Source organism: Dromiciops gliroides, chromosome 1, assembly GCF_019393635.1.
Source record: "Dromiciops gliroides isolate mDroGli1 chromosome 1, mDroGli1.pri, whole genome shotgun sequence".
Lineage (NCBI taxonomy): Eukaryota > Metazoa > Chordata > Mammalia > Microbiotheria > Microbiotheriidae > Dromiciops > Dromiciops gliroides.
Window position 1 is genome coordinate 604,633,625 of NC_057861.1, and position 4,777 is coordinate 604,638,401.

A 4,777-nucleotide genomic window follows, 5' to 3' on the forward strand; every position below is an offset into this window, starting at 1 on the left:
TTATTATTTCTTGCATTTTTTCCTTTTGTTCTGATTCTTCTCTTACAACATGACTAATGTGGATTATGTATTCAGTGTCATACCAATCATACTACCTAAAAATTATTTTATAGAGTTAGAAAAAAAAAACAAAATTCATCTGGAAGAACAAAAAGTCAAGAATATCAAGGGAACTAAAGAAAAAGAATGTACAGAAAGGTGGGCTAGCCATACCAAATTTCAAGCTATACTATAAAGCGGCAGTCATCAAAACTATTTGATACTGGCTAAGAAATAGAGTGGTGGATCAATGACTAATGTGGAAATATGTTTAACATGACTGTAATGTATAACCTATATCAGATTGCTTGCTGGCTTTGGGAGGGGGGAGGGAAGGGAGGGTGAGAGAAAAATTTGGAACTCAAAAATATATCTTAGCATGCTATTTTGCGTTTTCTTTTTCTTTTTTACTTGAGTCTTTTTATATAAAATGACTTATATGGTAATGTTTTACATAATTGCACATGTATAACCTATATCCAATTGCTTACCACCTCAGGGAAGGGGGGAGGATAGGGAGGGAGGGGATGAAAGAGGGATAGAGTTTGGAACTCAAAACTTCAAATAAAGAAAGAAAGAATAAAAAAAAAACCTAACAGTAGCAAAAGTGGAAAGTTTGGAGTCAGAGGCTTTCTTCAAGTATTTGAAAGTCCATTTTTGTGGAAATGTTTTGCATGACTACACATGTATAATTTATATTGAATTGCTTGAGTTCTTAAGGGGGGTGGGGAGGGAGTGAGGAAGAGATTTTGGAATACAAAGTTTAAAAAAATCAATGCTAAAATTTGTTTTTACATGTAATTTGGGAAAAATAAAATTCTAAATGAAATGAAAGTCAAAAATGTCTTTACATGTAATTGGAAAAAATGTTTTTTAAAATTAAAAATAGGGGGCAGCTAGGTGGCACAGTGGATAAAGCACTGGCCCTGGATTCAGGAGTACCTGAGTTCAAATCCAGTCTCAGACACTTGATACTTACTAGCTATGTGACCCTGGGCAAGTCACTTAACCCCCATTGCTCCCCCCAATTAATAATAATAATTAATTAAAAACAAATAAATTCACATTAAAAAAAATAAAGGGGCAGATAGGTGGCGCAGTGGATAGAGCACCAGCCCTGGAGTCAGGAGTACCTGGGTTCAAATCCGGCCTCAGACACTTAACACTTACTAGCTGTGTGACCCTGGGCAAGTCACTTAACCCCAATTGCCTCACTTAAAAAAATCAATTAATTAATTAATTAATTAAAGACCTCCAGTGAAAAGAAACCAAGTACTTGCCAAGTTAGCCCATTCTGCTTTAGGAAAGCTTTAAATGTTAGGAAGTTTTCTCTTTTCTCAAGTCTAAACGCACCTATTTACAACTTTACAGCTTCCTTTCATTGTTCCCTTGTGGCCAAGTAGAGAAAATAACATCTTTCTTTTCAGGTACTTGAAGACAACTATCATGTCCCGCTTTTGAGTCTGCACCAGGCTAAATATTCCCAATCTTCATATGTCATGGACCCTTCATTACTCTAGTTGCATTCCTCTGGACATTTTTCAGTTTATCCATGAAGACATGGATAGATTGCAGTCAGCACCAACTAAGAGAGAACCCATATCAGTGAAATTACAGATCCATCAACATACTGAAGTAATAAGGACCTGTGGTAAGCTCACCTCAAATATAGGTAATGAGTGGAACAAAAGGAAGGGACACAAGCCCAGTGCAACTAAAAGAAAATTTTAAATCACACTTAAGAAAAAGATAATTTGCACATGCAAAGGAAACTAGGTGGCAGAGTAGATAGAGTGCTAATCGATGACATGAGCTCAAATCCTGCTTCAGACCTTTATTAGCTTTGTGATCTAGGCAAGTCATTTACTTCTCTCAGCTTTAGTGTTTATTCCCCCTAGGTTCTGTTCTGGCCTCTCTTCTCTTTTTCTTCTACATGATGGCTTGGTGATCTTGATCAACTCCCATGGGCTCATTTAATATGTTTATGCAGATGCTTCTGAAATCTAAATATCCAAGCCCTAACATCTCTCCTGAGTTCCATCTTGTGTCACCAACTGCCTCCTGGACATTTTCAATTAAGTGTCCCATAGGCATCTCAAATTCAACATGTCCAAAACAGAAATCATTATCTTCCCACCCAAATCCCAAACCCATCCCTCTTGCCAACTTCCCTATTACTACTGTTAAGGGCACCACCATCTTCCCAAGTCACCCAGGTTTAAAACCTTGGTGTCCTCCACAATTCCTCTCTCACACTTACTCCATTTATGCAACTTGCTGCCAAGTCCCATCATTTCTACCTTCACATTACTACTATGTGTCTCCTTCTCTCTCTACTCATGAAGAAGTCACTATCCTGGTGCAGGACCTTATTGCTTCATGATTGCACTATTTTGGTTGGTCTACCTGCCTCAAATCTTTCCCTGCTCCAAAACATTCTCAATTTAATATCATCAAAGTGGTCATCCTGACCATGTACCTTCCATACACACACCTTACTCATTAAACTCTACTGACTGTCTATCACCTCCAGGATCAAATATAAAATCCTCTGTTTGGCTCTTAAAGCCCTTCAAAACCTGCCCCTTCCTAGATTTTCAATCTTCTTACACTTGAATCTCCTCTACATACCCTGTGATCCACAGACACCAGCCTCCTTGCTATTCCTTGAACAAGATATTCCATCTCCAGACTCTAAGCATCTTCATTCTCTGTCCCTTATGCCTGGAATTCTCTCACTCTTTCCATCTCCAGGTTTTCCTGGCTTCTTTCAAGTATCAGCTAAAACCCCACGTTCCATGAGAAGCCTTTCCCAATTTCCTTAATGCTAAGGCTTTCCCTCTATTGATCTCCAGTTTATTCTCTCTGTATTGTTTTTGTACAAAGTCATTTGCATGTTGTCACTCCCATTAGACTGTAAGCTTTTGAAAAGCAGGACCTGTTTTTGTCTTTATTTGTATCCCTAAGTTTATCACAGTGCCTGGCCTACAGTAAGCCTTTATTAAATGTTTGTTGACAACCACACAGGGTTATTACAAGGATCAGATGAGATAATATATGTAAAGCACTCTAAAACCCTTAAGGTACTATATAAATAACTACTATTATAATTATTATAATTTCCATAATTACATGCTTTGGTTCTAGTGTGTAATGGCTCTGTACTCTGCCTTGGTCTAGACTCTAACTTCTTTAACTGTGGGTCATGACCCCATTGGGGTCACATAACTAAATGTGGGGGTCATGAAAAAATTGGCAACAGTAAAAGATTATGGATACCTATTTTATATACCTATATACCCAGAGTTGCATAAAAATTTCTTGGGCAAAAAGGGATCACGAATAGGAAAAGTTTCAGAAACCTTGGTCTAGAGTACTTTGTTCAAGTCTGAGAGTCACAATTTGAGAAGGACCCTAACAAACTAAAGCATGTCTAGAGAAGGGCTATCAGGATGGTGGCAGTCTGGAAACCATTCTATCCAAGGACTGGTTAAAGGAACTAGACAAGTAAAGCTTGGGGGGCAATGGGCAGTATATGGAGAGATATGAAGCTGTCTTCGAGTATTTGCAGAGCAGGTCATGAGCCATTAGCCCCAAAGGGCAGAACTAAGAACAATGGGTAGAAGTTGCCAAAAGGTAGATTTAGGCTCCATGGAAGGGAAACTCTCTTAACAATTAAAGCTACCCACCAAAAAAATAAATAAATAAAAAATTTTTAAAAGGGGGCAGCTAGGTGGCGCAGTGGATAAAGCACCAGCCCTGGATTCAGGAGTTCCTGAGTTCAAATCCGGCCTCAGACACTTGACACTTACGAGCTGTGTGACCCTGGGCAAGTCACTTAACCCCTATTGCCCCACCAAAAAATAAAAAATTAAATAAATAAATAAACAATTAAAGCTACCCATAAATGGAACGGGCTGCCTTGGGAAGTTGTGGGCTCCCCATCATGAGAGGTCTTCGATCTGAAATTGGATGCTTAATGGCCCGGAATGCTGCAAAACGTTAGGTTTGGGGTAGGACTAGATGATCTCTTTCAACTCTATGAGTTTTTCTCTACTATTGTTGTTGTTGTTGTTTGTCCTTCATTCTTTTTTTTTTTTTTTTGCAGGGCAATGGGGGTCAAGTGACTTGCCCAGGGTCATACAGCTAGTAAGTGTCAAGTGTCTGAGGCCGGATCTGAACTCAGGTACTCCTGAATCCAGGGCCGGTGCTTTATCCACTATGCCACCTAGCTGCCCCCTGTCCTTCATTCTTAAAGAGGACCATTACATTGGGAGGTGATGTCATGACTTGCACTGAATTGGATTTAGGTGAGGGAAGGCTGTGCAAGGTCACCAACCTCACTCCTCCCAAGTTATCAGGGTCCAGTGGCAAGATATATAACAGGATGATTGGAGATGGCCCCAGATTTTTAAGCCAATGGGATTAAATGACTTGCCCAAGGTCACATAGTTAGTAAAAGCCTGAGGTGAGATTTGAACTCAGGTCCTCTTCCCAACTTCAGGGCCAGTGCTCTATTTACTGTGCCACCTAGCTAGCTGTCCCCTTTCTCTACTATAAGATCTCCAAATATACAGTCTGCTTTATGAATGAGCATAAGTAATTGCCTTTATGGTTCAAGGCATCTGCACACAAAAATACTTCAATCCTATTATTGAGTCTGAAATTTTAGGATTCTTTTCTGTGAATTAAAGCATTATAATGAAAATAACTTTAGTAGTGACAATGCCATATTGCA